This window comes from Jaculus jaculus, chromosome 10, assembly GCF_020740685.1.
Source record: "Jaculus jaculus isolate mJacJac1 chromosome 10, mJacJac1.mat.Y.cur, whole genome shotgun sequence".
Classification (NCBI taxonomy): Eukaryota; Metazoa; Chordata; class Mammalia; order Rodentia; family Dipodidae; genus Jaculus; species Jaculus jaculus.
Window position 1 is genome coordinate 41,593,945 of NC_059111.1, and position 12,984 is coordinate 41,606,928.

The 12,984-nt window shown below is 41.3% G+C and overlaps 1 pseudogene; it reads left to right on the plus strand.

The window, feature by feature from the left end:
* Positions 1-957: 957 nt before the first annotated feature.
* Positions 958-4,045, plus strand: LOC123463954 (annotated as a pseudogene).
* The last annotated feature ends 8,939 nt before the right edge of the window (positions 4,046-12,984 follow it).

Consider the following 12,984-nt stretch of genomic DNA (forward strand, 5'->3'; position numbering starts at 1 on the left):
ACTTTGGCTTTGCATGCAAGTACCTTCACCATTAAACCATTTCTCCATCCTTGTTTTCATTTTCAAAACAGACTTGTCAAGGATTGTATTAGCTGTTTTGGCTCAACAATGGCCATATTTTGCTCTAAGTAAGTCACCTGTTTTCCTGATCAGGGAGGATACAAAGACCCAGAAACAACAACAAATTGCTGTACAGTCTGAAACAGGAGAGTCACAACTGAGAAGCAACAAGTCCTCTTGGCTTTCAAAGAAGGGAAAACTACTTGGCTAGAATGACCCTGACTCATCCTAACAGAAAACACCAGTATTGGAGAAGCTATAGGGCTACTCCTAGGCCCTTTGGAGAGCCAGTAGTTACTTCCCAACTTAATCCTTGATTAAAGTTTGGCTATCTGCTAGGTCTTAAACACTCAGAGAGAAATGTATAACTAAAGATAAAGGGAACACCTCAAATATAAAAGTGCCCTATTAAGTAATATCACAAGAGCTCTCCAAGAGGGGAAACAAACAAGGATTTAAGACATCTTGTCCCCATCTCTAATAGTTCTAATTTCTTCTTTTTTTATTTATTTATTTTGAGGTACAGTCTTGCTGTCGCTCAGGCTGACCATGTAGTCTCAGGGTGTAGTCTCACCGTGTAGTCTCAGGGTGGCTTCAAACTCATGGCGATCCTCCTGCCTCTGCCTCCCATGTGCTGGGATTAAAGGCATGCACCACCATGCTGGGCTCTAATAGTTCTAATTTTATAATAAAGAAAATCAACCATAGATGTCAAAATAGTTATTTTCAAATATATATCTATATGTATGTACATGAATCTAAGGCTTGCTTAATTCAGAAGACTTCCTTATACTGGAAACAATGGTTAATCTCTTCTAACTTGGGAAAGGGCATCAATAAATACATTCTGAGGCCAAAAATATATTTGTACAGTCCTTAATGACACCCATTGGCTCTATGGTACCAGCCTCTGATCCTGGCTATCCTTACGACAAATTAAAAGGGCATACCCTGGAAGGCTATCCTACAAAATATGGTCTATTCAACAGTATTAAGGTTAAATGTTTTGTGTATATTCCTGATAACTCTGCTAATATCTTGTCTGTTTTAGAAGCCATACAGAAACAGATTCAACTGTGCCATTCAATAAAGAGTTCTGGAGAAAAATCTCAGCCACTTCATACCCAGATCATCTTGAAACAATCCCACTCCATCTACCTGGGTTCCATTGAATGCTTCCCAAGTCCAAAAGGTCCACAAGAAGGATAATCTAAAGATGATGAATTTGTTGTCTCATTAACTCCTTACTTTTATTCTTTCTCCCCAACATTTTCTTCCAAGACTGTCTTCCTGAACTCCATCAATAAACTTTCAGGGTCCTTTAGAATATTTTCCCTCTCTGGGAGAGGCTATCTAGCTGCCCTAGTCCTATACCTCCTATTCAGCCAGAACTTGTTCAAGATCTAATGTCATCATCTCTGTCCTCTAACAGCAGTTAGAGTGTCTTCTCATGAGAGTGAGGAATGAGAGGGGTATACAGTTAGGGTGACTGGATCCCTGAAGGTTAAAATAGTCAGGAAATTTTGCACTTGCTAGAAATCAAAGATGATCTGACTTCTTATCTCTTGCCTAGTTTCCTAGATCTGTTTGTTCACAAACCACCAAGACCCCTCCTGGGAGGGAGGTCGTTCATAAGATTTAAACATTGTGGTTGGTCAAATTCAGTCCCTGGAACTTGATGTCTCTTCCTGAGGTAGCCCCTAGTCCTAAACAACCAGATTTTCCTCTGGTTCACCTCAGCCAGAAGACAAAACACCACAATATGGTTATAAATACCTTTACAAAGGGAGGGCAGGCTCTCTGACACCTTTGGAATTTCTAGCTGAACATGAGTAGCCCTTACTCTTCACATGGGTTCTTTATCCCACTCTAGCTCCCATATGTCAGGAGCTCTTTGAACTTTCTTTTTTCTTTCCATGTTTTTTCCAGGCCCTCCACATGGAATCTCTAGCCACATGGGTGTCTTTCCTTGGCTCTGCCCTTCCCTCACTAAGTATAATAATTTAATAATTATTCTTCTCAATAGTTTTATTCAATTCTTTGATTAAAATTAAAATAAACCTAGAGTGTGGAGTTTAAGGACTTCCCTGGACCCCAAGCACTCTGTTATATAGGGGATCTTCACAAGTTCAAGGCCAGCCTGAGCTATGAGTTTCAGTCCAGCCAGGGCTCAAAACAAAACAAACAATAAAAAAGCCAGGCATGGTGATGCATGCCTTTAATCCCAGCACTGGGGAGGTAGAGGTAGGAGGTTCACCATTACATAGTGAATTCCAGGAGAGCCAGGGCTAGGGCAAATCCCTACCTTGAGAAACCAACTGACCAAACAAACAAACAAAAAACTAGTTATAATTTTAAAAAATAGTCAAGATTCAAGATCCCACCCCCCCCCACCATTAATTTTCTGGCAAAACATTCAGTCCATCATGAAAATGTTCATTCCTCTCCTGCAGCATACCTTCCGTAACCCAGTTACTAGAAAACCAGGCTCCCCTTTGGAACCGAGTCTTTGTAATCCTCTTTCCTACTCCATCTGTAGTCTGTCAGGCAGTGGTTTTTGACTTTCTTCATAATTTCTCCAGCAACTCACCATCTCTCACCTGATGTGGCCTCATTCACCAATCTCAGATTACTGCAGAAATACTCTTGTCACTTCTCCCTTATTCCACCATTGTCTGATAGTTTCTTCTAACATCAGCTATAAAAATCCTTTTAATTGGAAATTAGCTCAAAATTCTTCGTTGGTACCCCTTTCATTCTAATCAAAGTTCCTTGGATGGCTTCCAAAGGTCTACTTGATCTTGCTCTCTTGATGCCCTCGTCCTATCTCCTTTCATCTTCCTGCGAATATAGTACAGACAGTGGAGCTCAACTCTTTCTCTGGACAAGAGAGCTTTCCTCAACCTAAACCTTTCACCTGGTTGTTCCCTTTACCTAGTATGCTTGTTTCTAGTTAGCTGCATGGCTCACCCTTTTAAATCTGCTCACATGTCTCTTGTACAGTGATCTCCTTTGGCTTCCTGATCCTTTAGCCATGGTCTATGTTTGGCACTGTTTTATCAATTTCTAATATATTTCATACAATTGACCTACATACTACAGTATAATAGGGTGGGACCTTCACAAGTCAAGAAAGTTCTTGTCCCCCGCGGCCGCCGCCGCCATTCCGGGCGCTGCTGTGAGGCTGACACCGGGAGCCGGTCCGCTGGGTGCCGGGCGCCAGGGCTGGAGGGGCGCGCGTGGCGGCGGCGTCGCCCAGCCCGAAGGCGCGAGGCGGCCTTGCGGGCAACTTCGACTCGGAGGAGCGGAGTAGCTGGGGTGAGTCCCTCCAGACTCCGAATAGGAGATCAAGAATTTGATTCATTGCCTGCTTTACTGGAATTCTACAAAATACACTATTTGGACACTACAACATTGATAGAACCGGTTTCCAGATCTAGGCAGGGTGGAGTGATTCTCAGGCAGGAGGAGACAGAATATGGCCGAGCCCTCTTTGACTTTAATGGGAATGATGAAGAAGATCTTCCCTTTAAGAAAGGAGACATCCTGAGAATCCGGGATAAGCCTGAAGAGCAGTGGTGGAATGCAGAGGACAGCGAAGGAAAGAGGGGGATGATTCCAGTCCCTTACTGGAGAAGTATAGACCTGCCCCCGCCTCAGTATCGGCTCTGATTGGAGGTAACCAGGAGAGTTCCCACCCACAGCCAATGGGTGGGCCGGAGCCTGGGCCCTATGCCCAACCTAGCGTCAACACTCCGCTCCCTAACCTCCAGAATGGGCCCATTTATGCCAGGGTTATCCAGAAGCGAGTCCCTAATGCCTACACAAGACAGCCTTGGCTTTGGAGGTCGGTGAGCTGGTAAAGGTTACGAAGATTAATGTGAGTGGTCAGTGGGAAGGGGGGTGTAATGGCAAACGAGGTCACTTCCCATTCACACATGTCCGTCTACTGGATCAACAGAATCCTGATGAGGACTTCAGCTGAGTATATATAGCTCAACGGTTTTGCTGACAGATAGGAACAATCTTTTTTTTCCTTCCCAATTGCCATCTATACAATTTTCTTTTAGGTGTCAAAAGCAGTCTACTTTATATAAGCATTCTGTTACCTGTAATACTTTTTTAGCGTGAACTACTCCATTTCTAGTCTTATATACCTTATTCAGGGTACGAAACTGGAGGGCTTTGTGGTTGACTTCTGATTTGGCAGTTTGAGGTTGTGGTGGCCATGCCGCATGAGAAGGATGCATGTCTGGCTGCCTTTCTCTCGGGAGTGCACATCAACCTGTGGAGAACTGATGAACAGCAAGAGCTTTAGGCACTGCATACCCTGACTGAGTGGCTCTGTTTTCATTCTCAAACCACACTATCAAATGCAGTAGACTGCGCCCTTCCTCCCCATGAAGTAACCATGCACCAGGTGAACAGTCCCCATTGGGATCCTGTTTTCATTTATGGAACATGTCCAGTGTGTGACTCATTCCGACATTTCAAATCCTGAGCGTTCTCAGAACACTAGTAAAGGCATTTGTCTTCCTTCTCAGTCAGTGCTTCACACTTTCTCTTGTATTCTTTCAATCCTTGTCATTCTCTTCCCCCAGGCCCTAATTATTAGAAGAGTGTATATTTTCATTCCAAACGAGAAGCAGGATGTGCAGAGCACTTTATTCAGTGCATAGCTTTAAGCAAGTATTGGATTCACTCAGTGGACAGTCAAACTCCAAGATCCCTGCTTTGCCCTGAGGGGACAGTAGTTGCACACAGCTACAGCAGCTAAAGACACTCCTGGCTGATAGTGGGGTTCCAGCAGGGCTGTCTCTCCCGAGTGCTAACGGGACACTTGGAATTCTCAGATTCTAGATGGAGTGGAAGGACCAATCACTTAACATATTCCATGGAAGGTTTTAGGGCCAAATACTGCCCTTTGCTGAATGTGCAACTTGTAAAAAAAAAGGCAGTTTAGAATTTGACTTTGAGATACAGAGGGTTAATACTTTGAAAAATGTGTGAACCGGTCATAAATTACTTATGTATTATTCATTTTACATGACCAGAATAGTGCTTGAATTACATTATACAAATACCTTTCATTTTTTTATGTCCAGGTTAGTTTACAAATATAGAATGGTTTATATGGGGTCAGGTGCTCCAAAGAATAGACCTATGAGACAAAAAATGATCTGGCTCTTGTTAAGACTATAAAATGGAACTTTCAAAGTTAGTTCCCAGTCAGTAAAAGCACTCAGTGGTCTCTGGTGTGGTGTGACCAATAGAAACACCTTCTACTTTCCCTTGACCTCATTTTAGAAAATTGTCTACCTTTCTAGTCCTGCATAGGTTCATAACATATGATAAGTCTGCATTCTTTGGACATGCACCAAATCATGGCATTGCAGGGATCAGCACATTGCTTAGCACAGCCGTATGCAGGTGTTGTGTATGAGAGAATGAGCGGAGCACAGAAGCATGTGACATGACATAGGGAAGTCAGGTGGCACCAGAATACGTACATTACCATAGGCAAACTAATGAGTAGATGCTAATTTAATACATTTTTACCTCACACTAAAGTAATGCTTGACAAAAATGTAAACACTCAAAATGTTAGCACAGCGCTATGCACAGTGGGTGCTCAATAATGTTGGATGGACAAATTTGCAATACTCAAAATAATTCCATCTACTACTATGTTGAACTTTCAGTTAGCATGGATAACTATAAAATCCAAATATACATTCAGTCTTCTTTTCCTGGAAGTATGGCATCCAAAATATTTGAAGAAGATCCTTGTCACAACTGATCAGAATGTTTGTTTTTTATTTTGTCTTTGACTTTGATATTAGCTTGTGATGTCTTAATCATGTGTAATAGTGGAATATGCATCTCTACCCAAATCATAAGAATTTCTCAGTGACTTAGTGTCCAGAGCCATTACACGAACTGTTGGGTTGCATTTGGCTGGTGAAGCAGTTATTGGACCTCAAGAAATCAAAGGACTTTTTATAAATATCTTCCAAAAAAAGCAAAAGCTAGAATCCTATTCAAATGCATATGTACATTGTCACAGAGCAAAGTAAACTGAAATTGGCTGCTATATTTTATATAATCATTTCTGCAAAAGTCCATTTTTTGGATACTAATATTTGACATGGTTAATTCTTATTAATTTGTTGGAATTTTTTATTAATAAAGCAAATAGATTTTAATTATCCACAAGTAACATTTCACTATTAATGGTTTGAAATGGGTGATAAGCAAACCAATTTGAAATAAAATATGAACATGTGCCATTGTATTATAACACTATACACTTTCTTGACAGTTAAATTTTAAAGAAATTTTTTTTGTAGCATGTATTGGATGTTTATAGTACATGTAGAAATAAAAGTATGGCCAAATGTTTGGCTTGGTGATCTTTTGGAGAAAGTAATCTTTGAATATTTGTCATGGAACAGCTAAACCTATGCTTATAGGGAATAAAAGGTATGTGCCTCAAAAAAAAAAAAAAAAAGGAAAGTTCTTGCAAGTCTAAGTCTAAGACCTCAATGCACCCAGCTTGGCCCTAGCAGTCTCTTTGGTTCCCAGTAATTGGACAACCAGACCCTTGTTAGTGGAGTGACTATGGTGAGGGCAGTGTCACACCTGAGTGTAGGACTGTGATATAGGGCTGGAGATTATACACTTGTAATCTTAGCACTTGGAGTTTTTTGTGTGTTTGTTCACTTTTATTTATAATACTTAGCTGAAAAATAAATCTTTGAATGTTTGCTGAGTGAACTAATCAAGTATGTGTTTGTTAAGGGATTTTACTTCTGTGTTCTTACTTCATTTTCCAGTCACTCCCAGTCATGTGTTAGCTCCAATTTACCTATAGGTTATTGACCCTTAAAAAGTTTATTTGCACACATCACAAGTAATTAAGTTGAAAGTGGAATTAGTGGTCTCAGTGAACAGAGGAAGATAAGATTGTTTACTATTTTGCTCATCGATCAACTTTATGTCTATAACAAATGTACTTTGGTCTGAAAAGGACAACTCAGCAAATTTGGGGCCAGAATTTAGGGTGGGATAAACAGGCTATGACTAGGTCACTGCCCCTGTTTGAGAAGCGTCTTGAAAAGTTCATGGTTCAAACTTTGGGAGACAGGAGATACAATTTGTCAAAAGGTAAATCTGAAAAAAAATTCTCCCAGGTTAGGAGAAAGGTACAGTTTTCTAGTAAGCTTTGCTGAATGTTTGCCCCTCAAGTCTGACCTACTTAGTTCAATATAGTCAAATTCTACACAAAGAAGCTATAAGCTCCTGCCTCTTACATCCCTGGAACAAGCTGTTCTGGTTAAATCAGCAAAGTCAGTGTTCCTCCTATGCTTTCAGAGCCAGCCCTGAGTTCCAAGAGGCTATCCACACAAAAGTGAATGTAGGAATTTACACTACTGCAGAGCATGGCAGAGACAACAGAAAAAGAAAAACAGAAAGATTTTCTTGTTCTCTACCTCTATATTGTAGGACACCTGCAGAGAGACTGGCTCTAGGATAGTGGACTGGCAGTGTTTTTTTGTTCTCTGCCCCAAACTCCCTCTCTTTATTTTCTCCTTAGCTTTTTTCTATTTGTTTTGAGGTTTTTGCTTTTGGTCTTTTAAATATTTATAAAAAACTTTTTTTGTTTTACTTTTACTTATGTATTTAAGAGCAACAACTAGAGAGAGAAAGCGGCAGAGAGACAGCGAGAGAGAGAATGGGCAGACCAGGGCCTTCAGCCACTGCAAAGGAACTCCAGACACTTGCACCACCTTGTGCATCTGGGTTACATGGGTCCTGGGGAATTAAGCCTTGAACTGAGGTCCTTAGGCTTCACAGGCAAGCACTTAACTGCTAAGCCAGCCCCTCTTTTAAATATTTCATTTTTTTTTCATTTATTTTGGCTTTTCACGGTAGGATTTCACTCTGGCTCAGGCTGACCTGGAATTCACTATGTAGTCTCAGGGTGGCCTTGAACTCGAACGGCAATCCTCCTACCTCTGCCTCCCAAGTGCTGGGATTAAAGGCATGTACCACCATGCCCACTTTAAATATTGTATTAATATTTATTTATTTATTATGGAGAGAATGGAGTGCCAGAGCCTATAGCCACTACAAATGAACTCTAGAAGCATGCCCCACCATATGCATGCATCTGGCTTACATGGGTTTTGGGGAGTTGAACCTAGGTCCTTAAGCTTCATAGGCAAGTGCTTTAACTGCTAGGCCATTTCCCCAGCCCCTTTTTAGGTTTTTAAATCTTTCTTTCTTTCTTTCTTTTTCCTTCCTTCCTTTCCTTTTCTTCCTTCTTCTTCTTCTTCTTCTTCTTCTTTTTTTTTTTTTTGCTTGTTTTTGAGACAATCTCCCTCTATCCTAAGTGTCCTGGAATTTACTCTGTAGCACAGACTGGCCTCAAACTCAGTGATGCTCCTACTTCAGCCTTCCAAGTCCAGGAATGATAGGTGTGAACCATCCATCATTATATCAGATCTCTATTTTATTTTTTATAAGACAATGTTTTACTCTATAGCTCAGATTATCTTTTTAAATTATAGCAATCCTCATGTTCTAGCTTTCCTGCCCACCTTAAAAATCACACTCACATCTGAATTTGGAAAATGTATATAGTTTTATGACACCCTGATATAGAATATTTCTATTGTGTTAGAATATGTAGTCAGGCATGGAGAAATCCCTGCCTAGCATGCTCAAGGCCTTGGTTCAATCTCCTAAAAAAGTGCTGGAGAATTTCAAATCCACCACCACACCTTAGGTCTGGACTCTAAGATCTGCCCAGTGACACCTCCTCCACCCAAGTGTCTGAAAATCTAAATTATAACATGCAATAAAATCCTGAATATATCGGGGGCCATTCATTTAAACTACCACAGACAGGTGCAGGGCATTTGGAGGCTGATATGTTCTATGTGTGTACACTTAAAAAAATATATATATATATATATGAAATCATGGAAAACATTAATAAAAATTGAGAAAAAAGAGGCTTAAAATTTTAAGCTTCTTTTTTTCTCAATTTTTATTAACTTTTCCATGATTATAAAAAAAAATCCCATGATTATACCTTCCCTTTCCCCCCATTTCCCCTTTGAAATTCCATTCTTCATCATATCCCCTCCCCATCTCAATCAGTCTGTCTTTTATTTTGATGTCATGATATTTTTCCCCCTTATGATGGCCTTGTGGAGGTAATGTCAGGCACTGTGAGGTCATGGGTACACAAGACATTTTGTGTGTGGAGGAGCATGTTGTAAGGAGTCCTACCCTTCCTTTGGCTCTTATATTCTTTCTGCCCCTGAGCCTTGGAAGGTGTGATTGAGATGTTACTCAGTACTCCAGTCACTTCTTTCCAACACTATATCTTCTGAGTCATCCCAAGGTCACTGCCATCTGAAAAGAGAAGATTCTTTACCCAAAGTGAGAGTAGCATTAATATAAGGGTATAAATATTAAGAGAAGTGCTTCCTGGGCAGTTTGATAAGCATAGTATATACATTTTTCCAGACTTCAGCAGATGTTACACCACTAGGGCTCATGACTACCCCTGTTTTAAGTTTTCAGTATCAGAGATGTGACCCTCCCATGGAGTGAGCCTCCTGTCCAATAGGAGGGCAGTTGGTTTCTACCATGACAGACCTTCCACTATTGTACCCGTTGGCTCATTTGGGCTGGCTGGCCAATTATATGGCTTGCAGTGTCCACTGTTGAGTATCTTCACTGGTGGTATCTCTTTCTCCCATTGAACTACATGCCAAATGGCTTCCTCTAGCTTTCTGTCAGCTGGTCTACATGGAGGAGGTTATCAGCTCAGTTCCAGCTGGATTTTTCAGTGGCCTTGCAGCCCAATAGGGTCTAACCATCGATTCCTGGTGGGAAACCAAGGGCCTCGGCAATGGCCTATAATGTTTTGGGGGCATCAGTGACCTCCCTGGCCAACAACTCACTGAAGGTATCCCATCCCTGGCACTGAAAATTTTCTAACAATGATCTATGGCTCCTGAGCTCATTTGTCTGAAACCGGAGGATTCCATATGAGTTATTTGCATCCTATTAGATTTTGATGAGCCCTGCCTCCATATTTCCTTCACTCAATCTCTTCCCCTGACCTTACTTTGGGCCATTTCGCCCCCATTAATCTATTTTTCTACTTACATATATACAATACTAACCTATTAAGTACCCTTCCTTCCTTTCTCTTCCTTTTATATCTCCTTTTTAACTTACTGGTCTCTGCTACTGAGTTTTTTCTTTCTCACACAGAAGCCCAATGATCTGTAGGTAGGATCCACATATGAGGGAGAACATGCAGCCCTTTTCTTTCTGGACCTGGGTTACCTCACTTAGTATAATCCTTTCCAGGTCCATCCATTTTTCTGCAAATTTCATAACTTCATTTTTCATTACTGCTGAGTAGAACTCCATTGTATAAATGTGTCACATCTTCATTATCCACTCATCAGTTGAGGGACATCTAGGCTGGTTCCATTTCCCAGCTATTATAAATTGAGCAGCAATAAACCTGGTTGAGCACGTACTTCTAAGGAAATGAGATGAGTCCTTAGGATATATGCCTAAGAGTGCTATAGCTGGGTCATATGGTAGATCAATCTTTAGCTGTTTTAGGAACCTCCACACTGATTTCCATAATGGCTGGACAAGATTACATTCTCACCAGCAGTGTAGAAGGGTTCCTCTTTTTCCACATCCCCGCCATCATTTATGATCATTTGTTTTCATGATGGTAGCCAATCTGACAGGAGTGAAATGGAATAACAATGTAGTTTCCCTGATGAATAGTGTAAGACACGATTGCTGAAGACATCACATGCTTGAGCAGCAAAGTCACTGAGAAATCAAGCTGGTGCTGAGCAGAAAACCTTCTCCCTGTAGCCCAGCAAAAAATTGGGAAAAATCTGCACTGTATGCAGTCTTATGGGAGACAGAAGTCATCAGTGGTGAAAACAGTGGACAATGGAAACCTCAAGTTTGTCCAGACAGGCCAATGTCTGACAAGTGATAGTGGCATGTCTGCTATGGGGGAAACCAACAGCTCTCTAATTGGACTGAAGGCCTACTCTATGGGAGGGAATATGTACCTAATCAAAAGCCTATGGCAGGAGAGGTCATGAGCCTTAGGGGTATAAAGCTTGCTCTTGTCTGGATAAATACACATACACCAAATTGCCTTGAAATCGCTATACCTAATGTTCATACTCATATATTAATATGTTACTCTCAGTTCTGGTTAGAGAAACTTGTCTTTTCAGATGGCCATGACCACTGGATGGCCCAAAAGGCAACATAGTGCTGAAAAGAAGGGATGGAGGAGTGTCCAGCACTGAAACATGTCACAACCCCCAAGGCTCAGGGTACATTGCTCCAGGTTTAGTTTTCCTTTAATTCGTTAGGTTTTATGATCCCTGAATTGGTGGGCACAAGCGATAAACTAGTCCAAACCCCTGTAAAATACTGTTGTTCTTATAGAGGAACTGACAGACCCTCAAAGGCTAATCTATTCATGTAGGGGGAGAAAACTTAAAGGAAAGTACGATATAGTAGATGCTGGGATAGCTCATTATGATAATAACAGCTACAAAGTAGTGAATAAGGATCTGACTTTATGCTTTCTGCTTACAAAGCTAGGGCTCTTTTTTTTTTTGCCAGATCATCATAGCCTTATGTTACATCATGGTAAGTTATCCTTTAAAACTAGTGACAGTAGCTGAAGTCCTGTGTAAAGACTACAGAAAGAAAAAGTGGCAAAGCCAGTGTTTCAGACAGGTGTCCCCCCCATAAACTTAGGTTTTCTGATGCTAGGTTCCCACCTGATGGAGATTTGGGAATTAATAACGCCTGCAGGCAGTGTATTGTTGGGGTCATGCTTATGGGTATTATAGCCAGTTTCCCCTTTCTAGTGTTTGGCAAACTCTCCTGCTGGTGTTGTCTGCCTGTTGATGATTGGGGGTGATGTCCACCCTCTGCTCATGCCATTGTTTTCCCTTGCCATCATGAAGCTTCTTCTCACGTCGATAAGCCAAGATAAACCTTTTTTTTCACAAGCTGCTCTTGGTTGGGTGATTTTTACCAGTAATATGAAACTGAGAGAAAATTTGTGCACCAGTCACTACAACTGACATACAGATGCTTGTGCCACCAAGTGGGCATGCACTACAATGAGCTTGCCTCTCCTTTGGGTGCCTGGCTTCTATGGGATCTGGAGAGTAGAACATGGCTTCACAGGCAAGAATGTCTCCTGTTCGAGGATGTATTTTTTTTAAATTAATTTATTTATTTGAGAACGACAGACAGAGAGAGAAAGACAGATAGAGGGAGAGAGAGAGAATGGGCGTGCCAGGGCTTCCAGCCTCTGCAAACGAACTCCAGACACGTGTGCCCCCTTGTGCATCTGGCTAAAGTGGGACCTGGGGAACCAAGCCTCGAACCGGGGTCCTTAGGCTTCACAGGCAAGCGCTTAACCGCTAAGCCATCTCTCCAGCCCCGAGGATGTATTTTTTAAAAGACAAGCTCTTACTCTGTAGCCAGACTAACCTGGAACTTGTGACAATCTTCCTGTTTCTGCATTGCAACTGCAGGAGTAAAAGCATATGCTAACACACCATGCTAGGAGTAAAGTTATGTACTATGGCATTAATATATGAGGTGATTTTTTTTTTTTTAGGCTTACAACTTTATTTCTGGAAACCTGAGCCACATATATAATACAAGCAGGGCTAAACAAGGCAGCTGGTGGTTTTACGGTAGTCAGAAACAGCTAAAAGGCATTGTAGCAGACCTTGCTGCTACCATCTTAAATACAGGTGGATAGTTTATATCTTTATGTTTCTGTTGTTGCCCAATGTGTTCTGAAGGCCAGGGTGCTCTGTGTCT